The sequence below is a fragment of the Cydia pomonella genome, chromosome 27 (assembly GCF_033807575.1).
Source record: "Cydia pomonella isolate Wapato2018A chromosome 27, ilCydPomo1, whole genome shotgun sequence".
Lineage (NCBI taxonomy): Eukaryota > Metazoa > Arthropoda > Insecta > Lepidoptera > Tortricidae > Cydia > Cydia pomonella.
Genome location: NC_084729.1, coordinates 1021355 through 1042351, shown reverse-complemented (window position 1 = coordinate 1042351; position 20997 = coordinate 1021355).

Here is a 20997-nt window from a genome sequence, read left to right as displayed (position 1 = left end):
GCAGGCCCTCCAACGCGCACGGTCTTAATTGTGTGTTCCATCGTAGCGTCAAAAGTACTTAATTTCAAGGTTGCACCCCTGAGCTTAAATTAAGTAACTTTCTCAAACAGAATAGCGGGTGGTATTCTAATTAACTCCATTTTCAACTCCTTCTGCTTGTAATATTTGTTGAGAAATTTAATTTTCGACAGTCGCAACATCCATGTTAATAATAAAGGTATTAAAAATATTAATCATCTAGGGTATTAATAATTCCGCTACTCGATGCTTGATGAGGAGTATGAAAATAATAAGGGTTTTGGTACCAAAACTGATGCATGGAGTGAGCACTCTATGCATACTACGTAAACTGGCCCTAAAGCAATTGTACACGCTCGTATAGGCTTTATTAGATTAAATGGATTACCTTCAAAATGAATCTAATTAGACAAAAATACTTAATTTAAACTCAGGAATGCACCCTTGAAATTACAGACTTAAAAATATATATTACAAAAATCCATTTAAGATGAACTGACCTCTGTTAATATTATGAAATTGGGTACTTGACACATGTTGAAAATTTTAACAAAATTTGGCTAAAGCGATAAAAAATGAGCCATTTTAAAAAGACATATTTTGATTATAAAAAAATACAAGGCTCCAAATAAGTCTCAAAAAAACTTTTTTTTTACTTTCAAAAAGAAAATGGCACCATTAGATTCCTTACATTTTATTGAAAAATAAATTTTATTACAACTAGAGGCCATCCCAAATCCCAATATGGGACCGGCAAGAAACTCGGCGGGACACATATTTTCAAAATTTCAAAACATTACATCTTATAATTAAAATGGAATAAAAAAAAAACAATATAAATTAAAAAGGACAAAAAACATAAAACAACATACAGTAGGTACTCTCTTATAGAAATTTGATGCACTAAATTGCTAAATACAGGACGTTATCATCTTTGATTATCATTGCCATAGAATCGAAACAAAACCAATATTTATTTTATATACTTGAAAAACTATTCTTCTTTATTTACGCAGGTGTTCCACAAATAAAGTAAATAACGAGACCATGTAATAAGCTTCTCAGTACAATTAAAAAAATGTTTTTTGTGGATACAAGTGCGAAAATGTGCTTAAAATCGCGTATAGCCTTTGTTATGCTAATGTTAAATTTCAGTCTCAATGCCACTGGTATTCTTTTATAAAAAAAGAGACGAATTAAAAGAGGACCCGGGTACGTCCTTAAACTACGTCCACAAGAGAGGTATAAATAAATAAATAAATAATTTTATTGAAAACAGTATAAGTACAGTGTTAGCACTTAAAGACTAAGGATTAAGGATAAGGAAAAGTTTACAAATGCCTGAACTAGGAGTTCCTGTGTTTCAGGCAGAATAGGACCATATTAATTAATTTGTAATTATTCACTTAATTATAATTATAAATAGTACACAATAAAAATCTGGTAGGGTGATAACCTTAACAAAATAACTTATTTAAGTATTCTATATCAAAGTACAGTAAGAAATCATTTTACGACTATTAGTAAGTTCTCTGTATCATCGTATGTCATTTTTTGAAGGGCGCGTCGTAGAATATTCTTACAACCAACATAGCTAAGAGGGTATAAGTCTAATTTTGAATTTAACCTGTTGTACAAATAAGGGCCCAAAAAGACAAAAAATCTACAAGAAAATACGTGTTTTCTTTGTACGGTTTGTATACATATAATATCTTTGCGCCTTTTGTTAGTATATGCAGTGTTGAAAGGAATTTTGGTGTGCTGCTTAAGTGTTGTGCTTAATATAAATAGTTGACGAACAGTTAGTACTTCACATGCTTTATAAAGGAGTTCAGTGGGGTATAAGAATGGGCGGTAAGTAGCTACCTTTAGTACAGCTCTCTGGGCTCTTTCTAGGTTTATTAGTGTTGTTTTAGCTGTACCACCCCAGGAAGAAATACAGTAACTTAGTATCGATTGACACAGTGAAAAGTATACTTGCTTGATTAAAGTTAGATCACCTATCGATCGAAGTTTTTTAAATACAAATATTAATTTTCGAACTCTATTGCACAATGCTTCAATGTGATTTTTAAAAGAGAGAGTTTCGTCAATAATGACTCCCAAATACTTAATGTTGTCAGTAATAGCTATAGATGGGCATGTACAGGGCTTATTTGTTTCGTCCTCACAGTTATGTGCGTAAAGTGTGTGATTATTTGACATTGGATCTGATTTCCGCATGGAAAAGCTTATAAAGTTTGTTTTGTCAGAGTTCAGTGTTAGTAGATGAAGTTTTAGCCAGTTAGTTACAACATTGAATCCTCGTTGTGCGTACTCGTAAACCTCGTTTGTTGACTTTGCGGAAAAAAGTAGCGCAGTGTCATCTGCGTAGGAAATGATTTTGCCACTATCTATCTTTAGATTGCATAGGTCATTAATGTAAATTAAAAATAGGGTAGAGGCCAAAACGCTCCCTTGTGGCAAGCCGTAAAATGTGTTTTCTAAATCTGAGCTGATGATGTTATCTATTTTTACGCATTGAGTTCGTCCGTTTAGGTAGCTCGCGATTAATTTGTGCTGTGTGCCCCTAATACCTAGTGATTCAAGCTTGTGCAGTAAAATGGAAATAGAAACGGTGTCAAAAGCTTTTGCGAGGTCCAGAAAAATTCCAATTGTCTTGTTACCCTTGTCTAGTTCCTGAACTAAATAGTCTGTCAATTCGTGTACAGCATCTGCAGTTGATAACTTGGACCTAAAACCAAACTGCGTCTTTGACAAAAAAGCATGCTTCTCCAAATATTGCACAAGTCTATTATTAATAATTTTTTCCAGAATTTTTGATGTCGCTGGCAAAAGAGAAATCGGTCTATAATTTGTTACTTGAACTTTGCTTCCAGATTTATAGACAGGGATTACAACGGATTTTTTAAGACATTTCGGAAATATTCCTTCAGAGATGCACTTTTGAAATATATATGTTAGTGGTGGAACCAGGATATGTCTGAATGCCTTTATTATTTTGTTCGATATGCCATCCCAACCGACCGCGGAATCGTCTTTTAGGCTCATGATAATCCTTTCAACCTCAGCTTCATCCGTGTTTAATAGGACAAATGATTTCGAGGATTTATATGTACTAAAATGTATTCTTGAGGGGGGTGAAGACGGATCCTCCTGGATTTTATCAGCCAGGTTTTTGCCTATGTTAACGAAAAATTCATTTGTGCTATTTGCAGCTAGCAATTCAGACGGGCCTACTTTCAACAAACTTGCAGATGATTCACGTTGTTTTGTTGTGTATGTTACGTTTTTAATATATTTCCAAACTAATTTACTGTTTTTTCCAGCAATTTCCAGCTGTTTTTTGTCGTAGTTTGTTTTTACGTTTTTCAATAGGTTGTTACAAAAATTACGATATCTTTTATACGACAGTTGTAATATAAGATTGTCTGGATTTGCTTTAGCTTTCAGGTGAAGTTTATCCCTGTGTCTCATGGATCGAAGAAGTCCTGGGGTAATCCATGGTTTTATATTAAAATTCTTGCTATTTAAACGTGTATTATAAGTGTTAAGTAATCTTGCTTGTTGGACATTTTTAATCAAGTAGAGCATACTATTTTCTGCATCAGCAGAATTATAAACGGGGCCAAAGTCAATATTGCATAAATCATCTCTAAGTTTGTTTATGTTTAATTTGTTGTATGGGCATTGTGAATGTCATCTCGCTCTGTGTGGTAGGGCACAGCACAGCGGATGTCATTCCAGATCTAGAGCAGAGCCCAACTGGGTAAGTACCTCCACCTTACAGAAAACCGCAGCCAAATAACACTAGACCCTACTCATAGTGTTGTGTTCCTGCCGGTGAGTAAGGTTGCCAGAGCTCAACGAGAGTTGGGAGGGGGTTAGGGTCGGCAACGCGCATGTAACTCCTCTGGAGTTGCAGGCGTACATAGGCTACGGATACTGCTTACCATCAGGCGGGCCGTATGCTTGTTTGAGAAATAAGAAGTAATAGAGTGCTCACTCCATACATCAGTTTTGGTACCAAAATGCTTATTATTTTTGTTCTACATAAAGTGCGGTCGTGTCCGCACGTCGTCGAATCGAATTGTGGGAAGTGGGTCTATAATTTAGCTTGCAAGATTTGACCCTAATAAACATAGGTAATTTATAGGTTTTTATTTGACGACCGGTTTGACCCTGGCTACGAAGCTGATGGTCCCGGGTTCAAATCCTGGTAAGGGCATTTATTCGTGTGATGAGCATGGATATTTGTTCCTGAGTTATGGGTGTTTTCTATGTATTTAAGTATACATATTTATATATTATATATATCGTTGTCTAAGTACCCCCAATCCAAGCTTTATTGAGCTTACTGTGGGACTTAGTCAATTTGTGTAATAATGTCCTATAATATTTATTATTTATTTATACCAGTGTTGGCCGAAAGTTAATTAGAATTGAAAATATTGAAAATTAACCATTACAAATTTACCGTAAACCATAACGGACGGTTACTGGTATAAATTACCTATGTTTATTCGGGTCAAATCTTGCAAGCTAAATTATAGACCCACTCAATTTGTAGTGGTTAATTTTCAATATTTTCAATTCTAATTAACTTTCGGCCAACACTGATTTATACTAATCAAACATTGCAAGTAAAAAATAAAAGCTTGTAAAAATCAACATTATCAGTTTCCCCTACGCAGCCGCCGTCCAGGGTTCGAATCGTGGTAAGGGCATTTTTTTGGGTGTTTATCACAAATATTTGCTCCTTAGTCGTAACTAAACTTAGCCGTAGCCTATGGGTGTTATCTTTGTATATAAGTATTTATATATTATGTATATAATCTAGTACCCACAACACAAGCCTTTCTGTGGAATATATCTAAATCTGTAACTTAAATACTCCTATCTATAATCTAAGCATATATCATATTAAAATCCTAGCAAGAAAAACCTATATAATCTTTTTTTTTGTTAGTCGACTTTGGTGACCCACTGCTGGGCAAAGACCTCCCCTTGTTTTCTCCACTCGACCCTGTCATTGGAATTTTCCCACCATTTTGGATAGCATCCCAAGTAGCATTGCTAGCTGTATAAGAGCTGTATATCAGTTTATTTGAATACTATAAGCTGTACATTTAGGCTGTACTACAGCTGTATAAGCGCTTATACAGCCCTTATAAGTTAAAAAAGGGCCCCAATTATACAGCTTTTCGCGTTATTAGAGCTGTACAGTAGCTGTACAAGCAATAGATAAGCTGTATAATAGCTGTAATTCGGTGTAAATGGAAACCTTAGCACTACAGATTATCTCTTATAAATATGATTTAAGAATATCAGTTTTAAATAGGTTTTTAAGAAGAATTACAATAGAATAAAGAGTCCGGCCCGATCTGCAGCCGAGTGAGGTCGCGTTATCTCGTGTTACTCCACCGCGCGTAGGGTCATTGAACCCCAGAGTCAAGTCATGGCTCCGAATACGTGTATTGTGAAATGTAATCAGTGCAATATTGTAATTAACGAGGTCTTAACTTTTGTGAGGAATAAAATTGACGTGATGGACGACGAAAGTTTAATTCAAATATGTACGTCTGCTTTTAGCATCGAGGATATTGAAAAAGCGAAAACTATGCTTTTTCAAGCTGTGCCAAATAGTGACCGGTTGGTTGTGAGAAAAAGCAAGGGGAAAGCCACTAGAGACATGGAAGATATAGTGAAACTTTTAAGGAAAGCGAGTTTGGACATTCTGCCTATCTTTGTAGCAAAAGACTTGCATAAACTACCTCCAGTTTATTTCGACCATGTAGACTGCACTAAATTGCTTAAAGATATACTCGTATTACAGCAAGATGTCCGTTATATCAAGGAACACTATGCTACAGATGAGCAAATGCAAAAGGTAAGAAACGAGATCGAATTGTTACGAAGTGACATTGTACAACAACCGTTACCTATTGAACATTCGGCCTTAGAGTTTAATAACGTGAATATTCGTAGAGGAGCATACGTTTTCCAGAATAGTTTTATGAATAACAGTGGGCCTATGGGCCTACCGCACCAACTTTCACCGTTAGAAAGGTCAACGGACGAGTGCACCGGTTCTGCAAACAAAAACATTGGATCGCCTGTCTCACTCGTGCACCCGCCGCAGCAAGATAACGCTGTCTCTCTTGAGCGTGCACCGGCACAAGAGCCAACGGACGCTTATCGGACGGAGCGGCTCACCAACACGATGCATTTACCTGTCTCTCACGCTCAAGCGCGGGGTTGCAATAGCGCCGTCTCAGATGTAAACCCGATCGACGAGGAGCATCGGGAACAAAGTCGCGTGGAGGCCTCCACCGCGGTTTCGAACAGTTCGGAACCAACGCATGCGCATATTGAGGCGCGCTTACACGTGCCGAGACAGCCAGTCGACGACGCCGGAGCAGGTGCAAAAAATAGCGAGATAAGCGAAGTGCATGAATGCAATTCACGGTCAAGGACAATGGCAGATATTGTTAAAAGCGGTATCTGGAAGCAACCTCAGATAAATGACGAGTATGTTAAATCGCAAAGGTATCGCTTAAGGAATCAATTCGTTGGTAATAGGGGAAAGGCGAATCCAGATAATACGAGTGACAGGTTTAAGGCGGCGAAGGTCAAGGTTCCGTTTTATATATATAATGTGGACGAAGGAGCTGCGGAGAGTGATGTCTCCGATTTTGTACTCAGAAAAACAGGAGTAAATATCGTGCCATACAAAATCATAACAAAACAAAATAAAGGCTATGTAGCGTTTAAGTTCTTTATTCCCGAGGAAAAATTGGCTGTTTTTATGAATGAAGATCTATGGCCGAGTGGAGTTGCATTTCGTCAATATATCAAAATTGATAAGAGATGTATTAACCAAGGGCCGAGATCTACTTCGAGTTTCACGAGTAGTGGCAAACTGAATCACATTATTAAAGAGAATGTCGAACAAAAATAAATAAAAATAAAAATAAATAAAAATGTTATTTATTCAGGTATTAACCCATTAAATTACAATAAAGCAACAATACAATAAAATAAAATATACAATTAAAATATACAATTAAAATTAAGACTATAGATATAGGTGCAGCGGGGAAACCTTGCTCATACAGTAGCAGGTTGTATACACTACTTTAACAATACTGTTCGCCGATTCGCTCACTCTCCCGACAAACGACCAGTGCCTTTTACGCATTAAAGCGTAAAAGTCATCTACTCTGTTCTCGGCGAACATACCAGACGCACTACACCGCCACGGTAGCCGTAACATTGCACGAAACGCGTTGTTGTACTGTACTCGAAGTCTATTGAACGATCGTTTCGTGAAATGGTACCACAGCTGGCTAGTGTAGAACGCCTGACAGTACGCCTTGAACAAAGTTATTTTGGCTTGGTCGGAACAGTGAGCAAACCGACGTGCCAGCATGTTGCTTCTCATCGCTATGGCCCGCCGCTGTCTTTCGAGATCGTCATCGTCCTTTAATCTCTCTGTCAAAACATGCCCTAGATACTTAAAACTACTTACACATTTTAATTCTGTCCCGTTTAACCTAACAGGTGGAACGAAATCTGGGCCCTTATCATATTTAAAAACAATTATTTCAGATTTTTTTACATTGTATTTTAGTCCGTGTGTTGCAGCATAATGCTCACATACCGACACTAGCATCCTAAGGCCCGTGATAGAAGGGCTCAGCAGCGCCATATCGTCCGCGTAGCTAAAGTTATTGGCACATACGCCCGCGACATGACACCCGACGGCGGCGCTGCTGAGCTCCTCTATCAGGTCGTTTATGTAAAGATTAAACAGCAATGGCGATGTCAGTCCACCCTGTCTAACTCCGCATTGCAACTTATACGGGTCCGAATTGGCATTTCCCCATCTAACGCTATTCATCTGGTTCCCATACCAGTATCTCAACAGAGTGGCTATTCTACTCGGTACACCTGCCTTTGATACTTTATCCCATAATAAATTATAGTCAATAGTATCAAAAGCACGGCTCAGATCCAGAAAACAGCCGTAAACCGACGTCCTTTTCTTAAGATATCGGTTTACGACGTTTTTAAGACAGAATATAGCCATATCTGTTGAGAGACCCGGACGGAACCCAAACTGGGCGTCGTGTAGACGTATGTGTTTGGCAAGTATCGGGTTAATTAATCGTTCAAGAACTTTGGAGAACACGGTAGCTAACGAGATAGGTCGGTAGTTGGACGGGTCACTAAGATCGCCAGTCCTGTTTTTAACGATGGGAACCACATTCGTAGTCATAAATTCATCAGGTAAGTAGCCGTGCGCTAAACACAAATTAAATAATTGCGCCATCTTTACATGCAATAATGGGCCCCCATACAAAATATGTTCAATACTTAGACCGTCGTGGCCCGGCGACTTTCCGCGTTTCATTTTTCTAACACATTGCCATATCATATCTTGCGTAATGAATAACTCGGAACCTGTCGACGGGCAACCACGGTTCCGCGTATTATCAAACAAGTGAGAATTCGATGAGTTTAGAAGTGAGTTATCGACTTTAAATTGCTTAATAAACAAATTAGCTATTTCTTTTTCATTTTGAATTCCATTTACTGATAATGGTCTACTTTGTTTATAACTTAGTTTATTAGTATCCTTCCAGAACTGAACGAAATTTCCTGCCGACCTATGGGATGCTATAATATCCATTTTAATAATATCTTGGTTCCGTTGGCACCAACTTAATTTATTCTTAAATAATTTGCGTTTATTGGACATATCATCAAATATAGGACCTGAAGAAGGCGAACCGTGCCATATCCATACTTTATGCGCTTCGCGTGCGTTATTGTACAGTGGTAGCACATGATAATTCCAAAATACTAAGCTAATTAGTTTTAACTGCAAGAATGTGAAAAGATCTATCGAGTGTGTTAGGGGCTTGTGTAAGGAGGCTGATATTGTAGCCCTTCAGGAGACGTGGTTATTTAACCATGATTTAGCATTTCTTGGAACTATCAACAGTGAGTTTATGTTTACTGGTACGTCAGCTGTCGATACTTCAAATGGAGTAGTCAAGGGTAGACCGCACGGTGGGGTAGCCATACTGTGGAGGAAGGCGGTGTTCCCGTGCGTAGCGGTGATAGCTTGTGAAAGTGTGCGTTTATCAGCGATAAGGATAATAAACAATGGGCGCTCAATGTTGGTGTTCTCCATATACATGCCTACTAACTCAGTGGACAACTTGCTCGAATTTACAGAGTGCTTAAGTGAAGTGGCGGCCATTGTTGAGAATAGTAACGTTGAGTCGGTATTCATCCTTGGTGATTTTAACGCGCACCCGGGTGAGTTATTTGCAAATGAACTTTTGGAGTTTTGTGTAGATCAGAAGTGGTCGTGTGTGGATCTCGATTTGCTACCTAAGGACTCGTTCACTTTTATCAGTGACGCGCACGGTTGTAGGCGCTGGCTGGACCATTGCGTGGTTACTGAGGCTGCTACACAGTCGGTCGCCAGGGTGGCCGTGTTACGAAATACTTACTGGTCGGACCATTTCCCGCTGGTAATCGAGTGTGACCTTGGGCGCATTGAGCCATCGTTGCCGGTGCCAAGTAACATTGGATTAAATAAGATAAAATGGGGGGAAAGAGATTATGTACAAGTCGAGAAATATTATGAATACTGTAATATAGAACTTAAGAAAATTGTTTTTCCGCTAGAGTTAAATACTTGCACCCATTCCTTTTGTAATTGTGAACATCATAAGTTACTTTTGAAAAACATGTATAAAGATATTGTGAGTGTGCTGAGCACAGGTGCCAGGATTAGTTATGTAGAACCTAAACATAGGAAACGCAATTATGTAACGGGTTGGAATAGGCATGTGGGGGAGGCTCACAGGAAGGCTAGGGATTGTTTTTTGTACTGGATCGCCTGTGGGAAACCTAGTGGGGGACCTATTTATAACAGTATGTGTTCATCTCGCAGACTCTTTAAATCCAAATTAAAATTTTGTCAAGAGAATGCACAACAAATTAAATTAGACATAATTGCGGATCATCATACAAAAAAAGATTTTGGTAAATTTTGGAAGGCAACAAATAAATTAAATCCTAAACCCGGCCAACCTGTGAGTGTCCACGGCCTACATGACCCGTATGACATCGCCAATGCCTTCAAACATAATTTTAAAGTGGAGTCGCCTCTTGGGCCGACCACGCCCGTGTTCCTGGAGAGGAGTCCAAATGAGGGGATTTCCGTTAAATTCTCTGCCGAAGATGTGTCCTCTGTGATTAGAAACATGGTAAGAGGCAAGTCCCCTGGTGCTGACGGTTTAAGTGTAGAGCACCTTAAGCACGCGGGGAGTCATCTCGCGAGGGTGTTGGCTGTGTTCTATAATCTATGCATTAGCCATAGTTACCTACCGGATGAGCTAATATACACAGTAGTAGTTCCGATAGTCAAAAACAAAACTGGAGATCCATCAGACATCAATAATTACAGACCCATCTCTCTGGCTAACATTATTGCTAAAATACTGGACGCTCTGCTTGATCAACAGCTGGAAAAGCACCTAAGTCTACATGATGCTCAATTCGGCTTCAGGCCTGGCCTCTCAACTGAGAGTGCTATCCTCTGTCTCAAGCGTACCGTCCAATATTATACATCTAGAAAAACGCCAGTCTTTGCATGTTTCCTGGACTTATCTAAGGCCTTCGACCTCGTTTCATATAAAATCCTATGGCAAAAAGTTGAGGAAATAGCAGGGCTACCGTCAGAGGTAATCTCTCTCCTGAAATACTGGTACCATAGCCAGAGAAACTGTGTGAGATGGGCGGGTGCTCTCTCGGAGGAGTACAGGTTGGAGTGCGGGGTGAGACAGGGGGGGCTTACGTCTCCCCGGCTTTTCAACCTGTACATCAACGGTTTGATAGAGAAGTTGAGCGGCACCAAAGTCGGGTGTTCGGTGGATGGAGTTTATATTAACAATATCAGCTATGCAGACGACATGGTGCTGCTCACGCCATCTCTCGGCGCATTGCAAAACTTGCTCGGTGTTTGTGAGAGGTATGCAGTGGACCATGGGCTCAGATATAATGCTAAGAAGAGTGAATTCCTAATCTTCAAGGCCGGTACTAAGACGTACGAGGTTGTGCCACCAATTGCTCTATGTGGCACTCATTTAAGCCGAGTTAAGCATTTTAAGTATCTGGGCCACTGGGTCACTGAAGACCTCTCTGATAACATGGATATAGATAGGGAGAGAAGGGCGCTGTCCGTCCGCTGCAATATGTTGGCTCGGAGATTTGCAAAGTGTACTAGAGAAGTAAAGCTAACGCTCTTTCGGGCATACTGCCAGTGCTTTTACACCTGCAATCTCTGGGTCAATTATGCGCAGAGGACGTACAGCGCACTTCGTGTGCAATATAATAACGCGTTTAGAACATTGCTGGGGCTTCATCGGAGGTGCAGCGCTTCGGGCATGTTTACGGAGGCGGGGGTTGATGGTTTTTCATGCGATCATGAGGAAGCGCTGCGCCGCACTGTGGGAAAGGATGCGGGGGAGCCCTAGTAGTCTTCTGAAGGTGTTTGCCGACAGGTGGGACTCACCCATGTTAAAAAGATGGATCAGCCTTCACACTACTTTTGTAAATTTTGATTGGTGACATGTTTTAATTATTATTATTATTTGACGAAATTTAATTTTAATTCTCTACATTTTATAATTTTCAAAATTTAATTTAATGCGTTTAATTGTAATATCTTAATTGTAATTGTTATGTTATATTGTTTAATGGACAATTTAAATTATTTTAGAGATAAGTTATTGACATTTTATTATTTTATGCTCATCCGGTTATGTCTGTGTTTGTGATCTCTGTATGTACTAACAATAGTCTTGTAAGTTATGTTGTGTAATACTAACACTTTTATGGGTTTTTTTTGCCTGAAATAAAGGATTTGATTAATTAAAAAAAATTAAATAAAAAATATTCAAGTCTAAAAATGTCTTCTGTTCATTCGTTATATTTGTAATGGCGCCAAATGACAAATATAAGTGGAAAGTAATAAAGTGCAGTTAAGATACAGGATCTTAAGAGCAGTTATATTACTATTGGTAAGTGCCGATTATTATTTATTGTGAACATGTGTATCTTTTCTGGCAAAATATTCACGCCCCTGCTTAATAATCAAGAAAAACATAACAAAAATATCTAAAAGTGGTACATAAGTTTAGTTTTTGTTTTTAAGGTTAAGGTTTTTTTTCTTTTAATGTTAATTCTAAGGTTAAAGTCAATTTATTTTAGCTGGTTATCATAATATGACAAGTTTTTGTTAAATATTTGCAAGTTTATCTTTAATTATATTTTCAAATATGTTTTTATTCATAGTAAAATGGCGACAGTATTTAAACAGCCTATAGGATAGTTGGAGAGCATCATAATCTTAGTAGCTGTACTATGTAATTAATGGAGTCACTTACAGCTTTTGGATTTAAATCAGCTTTGTAATAGAATATTTTTATACATTTGACTGTATTTCGGCTTTCTGTACATAAGTTATAATTCCCGTTAGAGATCCGTATTATAAATAAAAAAACTAAAGCTGTAATATGACTGCCATTTATTCATTTAGTTTTATAATACACTCCTTGTCAGAAATCATAAAACTACTATACTTATATGAGTGCAAAATTACGCCAAAAAATTACTTTAAGCGACTTTGGTCAGAAATACAGACAAAAACTGTACTACAGCTGTCATTTATTCCTTTAGTTCTATAATAACCTTACAGACAGAAGTTATAACACCATTATACTTATAATAATGTAAAATTGCTGGTGTTGCAGGTGTCCATGGGCGGCGGTAATCGCTTACCATCAGGTGATCCGTCTGCTCGTTTGCCTCCTCTACCATAAAAAAAAATAAAAAAATAAAATAAGAATTAGTTTTAAATCGGAGTTGACAAATACTTTTATACAGCAACAAGTGCCAGGTGATCCTACACTACAGCCTCTATACAGCTTAAATGATAGAATAAGCTTGTAGCGTCACACAACACTCAAAGTTTTATAACGGAGTTTACAGATACTTTTTTACAGCAACAAGTGCCAATTGATACTACAATACAGCCTGTATACAGCTTTAACGATAGAATTAGGTCGAAGTGTCACACAACACTTAAAGTTTTATAGTAGATTTTTTATTTTCTGATATAACACCCCATGCGTACGCAGATTCCTTTATAATGATTTTATACAGCTTGAGCTCAGGTTAGTTTTCTCTGACACTCTTATAAGTCCCTTAAACCACCCTTAGTTCTAAATTGGCTGGTATATTGATTTTACCGACACTTAAATGCTACTTGGGATGCGTCCAAGTAGTAGTAGTTGTATTCTATATTATTTCTTCATAAATCAGTATCAGAATCATCTACTCAAAGGTTAACTGGAAGAGATACCTCAAAGGGATGAGTTTGCCTTTGTACTTCTTATTAATTGTGTGTTACTTTTAATATGTCTTTTTGTACAATAAGGAGTTTACAACTACTATCACTTAGGGCCTGTTTCACAATGTTCAAGTAAAATATTGGATAGCTAATTAACAAATAAATTAACTGCTAGATAAAACTACGAGGGAAGTATAATACCACCTGCGGTAGCAGCATGGTTCCATTTTTATCACTTGTCACTATGCCTGTCACTTTCGCGCTTACATACTTGTTAGAACGTGACAGGCATGGTGACAAATGATATTGAGCCGACCATCTTAGCCCTACTGATCGTCCATACAAAAACAGAAAACATTTTTCCACTTCTAAATATGTTCCATTCTCCATGGTGTTTGAGTATGACTGTTATTGACCCAATTAAAATTTAGATTTATAGGTTTTCCTTTACTTCAAATATGTGCAAAACAAGAACAAAATTTTTCAAAGCGTAACTTACGAGTATAAATCTAGAATATATTAAGCTGAAGCCGACATCAAAATCAAAGTGATTTGTCAAGAAGTCAGTGGGTAAAGTTTTCTCCCGAAATGGAATTCCATAGAAAAAGTACCGTTATTTCGCTAGGATCACAAAGCTATTCTTCCTTCTTAAGTTGTAATAGTATTGTATGCAACAGTTGTATCAGAAGGGCATAAGAAGGGTCAAAAAAGGCGAGTGGCGTGAGTTACAATGTGAGCCGGAGCCGAAGGCGTAGGCGAACATTGTAAAGGAATACGCCACGAGCATTTTTTGACCTACTTATACAACGTTGCATAGAATACTTTTCCTACGAGTCAACAAAAATAAATCTTAATTTAGGTAAACAAAGCAAAAGTATATAGCCAAGACGCGCGAGCATACCTTGTTACGCGGCCGGCCGGTCAGCGACACCTTCTCGTAACTCATGACATGAGGCCCTGGTACTTGCTACTTGCTAAATTAAATTTCTGGACAGTATTTTCTCGATTTTGGCTACCGTAGCCTACGGAGACTAACAAGCAACGCTAAGCGGTCTTCGTAGTCTATATTACGGGTTTCACATGCGTGTTTCTGATTTATGAAGTAATTGTTTTTACTATGCAACCAAATGAATATTTTGTAAGTTGGCAGCAATGCACTTAGTTTAAAACTGTATTCGTTTTGATTTTGTTAGGTTGGTAGCCATTAATCGCAGTAACGTTATAGCGATTTACAGTACATATGGTGCTTCTTTATAGCACTAGTGCGAAAATTTGCATATTACGTTACTGTGTCGAACATTTAAAGGGCCATATGTACTGTAATGTACTATTAGGTATCTACCAGTTAAGCTTATTTGAAGATTGTGAAACGCCAACGATGACTTTATTCGTCAGATAAGTGGCAAGTAGCTTATTCAGGATCGTACTTGGATTCTTTTTAGCTTAAATTAGGTACTTACTATCGGTACGCCGAAAAAAGACAGAAAAGACAGAAAAGGAATAACTATATTTTTATTTACTTTTATATTATTTGCTCATAACAATTCAATAAGATATTTATACCGAAATATAAAATCCACACTGGTGGGTATGGTAAAATATTTTTTTACTAATAGGTTAAAACATAACATATTGCATAAAATGTTACCCATTCTAATTCAATTTCATTGTTCTTTTATTAACAGTCCACATTTTCTCCTGATTTAGTACTTTTGGCACCTCCTTTGGCATTTCCGCCTAGGCTGACACCTCCTCCAATGCTTCCGCTGGCACCTTCGCTAGCTTCTCCTTTAGCAGCTCCCTTGGCACTTCCTTGGGCACTACCATTGACACCGCTGCTAGCTTCTCCTTTGGCACCTCCCTTGGCACCTCTTTGGGCTCCACCATTGGCACCTCCGCTAGCTTCTCCATTTGCACCTCCCTTGGCACCTCCTTTAGCACTACCATTGGCACCTCCTTGGGCTCCACCATTGGCACCTCCGCTAGCTTCTCCTTTAGCACCTCCCTTGGCACCTCCTTGGGCTCCACCATTGGCACCTCCGCTAGCTTCTCCTTTAGCACCTCCCTTGGCACCTCCTTGGGCACTACCATTGGCACCTCCGCTAGATTCTCCATTTGCACCTCCTTGGGCACTACCATTGGCACCTCCGCTAGCTTCTCCTTTAGCAACTCCCTTGGCACCTCCTTGGGCTCCACCATTGGCACCTCCGCTAACTTCTCCTTTAGCACCTCCCTTGGCACCTCCTTGGGCACTACCATTGGCACCTCCGCTAGCTTCTCCTTTAGCACCTCCCTTGGCACCTCCTTGGGCTCCACCATTGGCACTTCCGCTAGTTTCTCCTTTAGTACCTCCTTTGGCACCTCCTTGGGCTCCGCCATTGGCACCTGCGCTAATTTCTCCTTTAGCACCTCCCTTGGCACCTCCTTGAGCACTACCATTGGCACCTCCGCTACCTTCTCCTTTAGCACCTCCCTTGGCACCTCCTTGGGCTCCACCATTGGCACCTCCTCCAACACTGCCACTACCGCTGGCTTTTCCTCCTTTGCTGCCATTATTTTTGTCTTGTTCATTGGAACCTCCATTGCTGCCGCTATCGCTGGCACCTCCTTGGGCTCCACCATTGGCACCTCCGCTAACTTCTCCTTTAGCACCTCCCTTGGCACCTCCTTGGGCTCCACCATTGGCACCTCCGCTAACTTCTCCTTTAGCACCTCCCTTGGCACCTCCTTGGGCACTACCATTGGCACCTCCGCTAGCTTCTCCTTTAGCACCTCCCTTGGCACCTCCTTGGGCTCCACCATTGGCACTTCCGCTAGTTTCTCCTTTAGCACCTCCCTTGGCACCTCCTTGGGCACTACCATTGGCACCTCCGCTAGCTTCTCCTTTAGCACCTCCCTTGGCACCTCCTTGGGCTCCGCCATTGGCACCTCCGCTAATTTCTCCTTTAGCACCTCCCTTGGCACCTCCTTGGGCACTACCATTGGCACCTCCGCTACCTTCTCCTTTAGCACCTCCCTTGGCACCTCCTTGGGCTCCACCATTGGCACCTCCTCCAACACTGCCACTACCGCTGGCTTTTCCTCCTTTGCTGCCATTATTTTTGTCTTGTTCATTGGAACCTCCATTGCTGCCGCTATCGCTGGCACCTCCTTGGGCTCCACCATTGGCACCTCCGCTAGCTTCTCCTTTAGCACCTCCCTTGGCACCTCCTTGGGCTCCACCATTGGCACTTCCGCTAGTTTCTCCTTTAGTACCTCCTTTGGCACCTCCTTGGGCTCCGCCATTGGCACCTCCGCTAATTTCTCCTTTAGCACCTCCCTTGGCACCTCCTTGGGCACTACCATTGGCACCTCCGCTACCTTCTCCTTTAGCACCTCCCTTGGCACCTCCTTGGGCTCCACTACCGCTGGCTTTTCCTCCTTTGCTGCCATTATTTTTGTTTTGTTCATTGGAACCTCCATTGCTGCCGCTATCGCTGGCATCTCCCTTGGCTCCTCCACTGGTACCACCTCCAACACTTCCACTTCCACTGGCATTTCCTCCTTTGCTGCCATTATCTTTGTCTTGTTCATTGGAACCTCCATTGCTACCGCTATCGCTAGCATCTCTCTTGGCTCCTCCACTGGTACCACCTCCAACACTTCCACTTCCACTGGCCTTTCCTCCTTTGCTGCCATTATCTTTGCTGTCTCCATTGGAACCTCCTTTAACGCTTCCTTTGGCACCTCCCTTGGTACCTCCTTGGACATTTCCGTTGGCGCCTCCCTTGGCTCCTCCGCTGACATTTACTCCTACGTTTCCGTCTTTGTTGGCATCACCTTTGCTGCCACTATCTTTGTCTTGTTCATTGGAACCTCCATTGCTGCCGCTATCGCTGGCATCTCCCTTGGCTCCTCCACTGGTCCCACCTCCATCACTTCCACTTCCACTGGCATTTCCTCCTTTGCTGCCATTATCTTTGTCTTGTTCATTGGAACCTCCATTGCTGCCGCTATCGCTGGCATCTCCCTTGGCTCCTCCACTGGTACCACCTCCAACACTTCCACTTTCACTGGCATTTCCTCCTTTGCTGCCATTATCTTTGCTGTCTCCATTAGAACCTCCTTTAACGCTTCCTTTGGCACCTCCCTTGGCACCTCCTTGGACATTTCCGTTGGCGCCTCCCTTGGCTCCTCCGCTGACATTTCCTTCTACGTTTCCGCCTTTGTTGGCATCACCTTTGCTGCCACTATCTTTGTCTTCTCCATTGGATTTTCCATTGCTACCGCTTTCACTGGCACCTCCCTTTGTACCTCCATTGGATTTTTCTTTGGCACCTTCCTTGGCTCCTCCATTGGTGCCTCCACTGACAATTCCTCCTAAGTTTCCGCCTTTGTTATCATCGCCTTTGCTGCCATTATCTTTGCCGTCTCCATTGGAATCTCTATTGCTGCCGCTCCCGTTGGCACCTTCTTTGGCACCTCCATTGGTAGCTCCATTGGCACTTCCCTTGGCTCCTCCACTGGCGCCACCGCTGACACCACCTCCTACATTTCCGTCTTTGTTGGCATCACCTCCTTTGCTGCCACTATCTTTGACATCTCCATTGGAACCTCCATTGCTACCGCTTCCGCTGACACCTCCCTTAGTACCTCCATTGGAGCCTCCCTTGGCACCTCCTTTGGCTCCTCCACTGGTACCTCCTCCAACATTTCCACTGGTATTTCCTCCTTTGCTGCCATTATCTTTGCCATCTTCTTTGGCCCCTCCTTGTCCGCTAATTTCTCCTTTGGAACCACCATTGGCACCTTCACTAACTTCTCCCTTGGCTCCTCCATTGGCGCCTCCGCTGACACTTCCTCCTACGTTTCCGGCTTTGTTGGCATCACCTACTTTGCAGCCGTCTCCGTTAGCACCTCCTTCAACGTTACCTCCTTTGGCACCCCCTCCCACGCTGCCTTTTCCACTAGCACCTCCGCCTATGATGCCACTTCCTTTAGTATTCCCTCCGATGCCGCCACTGGTGCCTCCTTTTCCGCCAACGCCAATGCCTCCATCTCCCTGATAAAAAAAAACGCCGTTAAGAGCCTGACAATTCTTAGAGATATTTATAGGAGTACTTCTTAACCATAGATGTATACTCAAGTAAAATAATATCTCGGAGACCGGAAAACATATACAAACTCAGAGATAAGAAAGACCTAGCTAGATCGATTTTTCACCTCCGAAACCCCCATTTAGCATATTTCATCGAAATCGTTAGAGCCGTTTCCGAAATCCCCGTTAGATATATATATATATATACTACAAGAATTGATCGTTTAAAGGTATAAGATAAATAAATAATAAATAAATATTATAAGACATTATTACACAAATTGACTAAGTCCCACAGTAAGCTCAATAAGGCTTGTGTTGAGGGTACTTAGACAACGATATATATATAATATATAAATATTTATAAATACTTAAATACATAGAAAACACCCATGACTCAGGAACAAATATCCATGCTCATCACACAAATACATGCCCTTACCAGGATTTGAACCCGGGACCATCAGCTTCGTAGGCAGGGTCACTACCCACTAGGCCAAACCGGTCGTCAAAAGATAAAGACATAAAACTGTTTAATAAATTTAATGATGATTAAATTATTATTTCGGTATATTTACAATTGAGCTTAGTTCGTTCAGAAAATGTGTATTGATTGACTATTACTATATGAAAATAAACTATTGGGGATGTGGACGGTCCGAAGTCCGACGACTGATTTGCGTATTTATTTTTGCGGTGGGAAGGTGAGAACATTGTTGCATGTAAAAATACGCAAGTAAGTATAACGGGTTGGCACTGATTGACTACTCGTAGCACGTTATCTTTTCGCGGATAAGCAAGGTATAATATTTTTTTGTTTTAATTAATGGATGTCCGCAAAGTAATGCCTGATTTTATTAACTAGTATATAACCTGAAGTTTAATATATAGCTCCTGTTACATGGACCACTGGTATATTAAATAAAACATAAAAGTAACAAAGTAAAATAAACAATGAAATTTGATTTGACCTCTTATCTAATATCAGTCGAGATGACGTTTTATTCGAAATAAAGCGTCAGTTGCAAACAATTTTGACAAATATTGCATGTTACTTGATATCGAACGATATGGCAGTCGGCCCTGACTCTAGTTCATCTGTTAATAAAAAAAAAACAGCGGATGCGTGATTTGCGCGAAAAAGTTTGCATTACCGCCAGTTGACAACAAATTTTGCATGTAGCTTCAATCGAACGATATGGCAGTCAACCCTGACTCAGTTTGTCTCTGAATAAAAAATAGCCGTTGCGTGACATGTGCGAAAAAGTTTACATTACCGCTATTTCACGTTTAATTAGTCTGTAAGTATAAAATTATTTTGTTTTGTTTAAGCTTATGATATTGATGTAGATAAAGCAGTACATAAAGTAGCTGTACATAATTAGGCATTCAGATACTCATGTGATCCTTTTATGAAACTTATTTCTTTCGTTTCATAAATCCACACTCGTATATTAATGCCTTTCATTATGTAGCAGTCACATAAACTACTATAAATAGTCCCAGAAGCGAAAAGATTCGCTCGTTACGTGATTTGTTCGTACCTAAGTCTAATCTTAAGGCGGAATTCCACTAGTGTGTGGCATTGTGCGGCACTTTTATACTGAATATGCTTTTAGGAGCATTGGCATCTGTTTTTTCATGCTTGCATGCATCGTGAACATTATAGTCTACAGATCCACTGAACGAAATGAGTGATATATATCTCCGCGAGCAAAAGATATGGATCTATCTTTTCAGCTCAGCGAAGCGAAAAACGTATAATAAAAACGAAGAATAAATACTTACGTGTGGTTTAGATGCAGCTAAAGCCACCTGGAACAAAAGAAAAAAAAAAAGGAAAATAAGTAGTGTTCTGTCAAAAAATGCTTCATTTCAAGTCCGGAAGGTCACCTCGACATTGGCAGAATCCACCTTGCTAAATTAGCGAGGAGTAAAAGCCATTTATGGAAAAAAAAAGTACGGAAGGTAAGGAAATAAATCTCCATGCACCAAAAAGTGTCATCAAAAAACCTTAAATAGGTGGCGCTACAATACCTAGAATACTTGAACAAAAAAATCAAATCATAGACAGCGCACTTCAGTCCGTCAATAGCGCCTAGGTTCTTAGCTACTCTAGCGCTACTCTGGAGAGATTTGGAACTATTATTTATAGCTAACAGCTGGACACTTTTGCAACAGTTCTACCATAAGAGATATCACTCCTCTTAATTCCACACTCCATAATTTCAAGTTAGCTATGGATAATATGAAATATGAAAATATGAAATATATGAATGTGGAGGTAAGGAAAGAAATCTACATATACCAAAAAGTGTCATCAAAAACCTTAAATAGGTGGCGCTACAATACCTAGAGTACTTGAAAAAAAAAAATCAAATCATAGCGCACTTCACTCCGTCAATAACGCCTAGGTTCTTAGCTACTCTAGCGCTACTCTGGAGAGATTTGGAACTATTATTTAAAA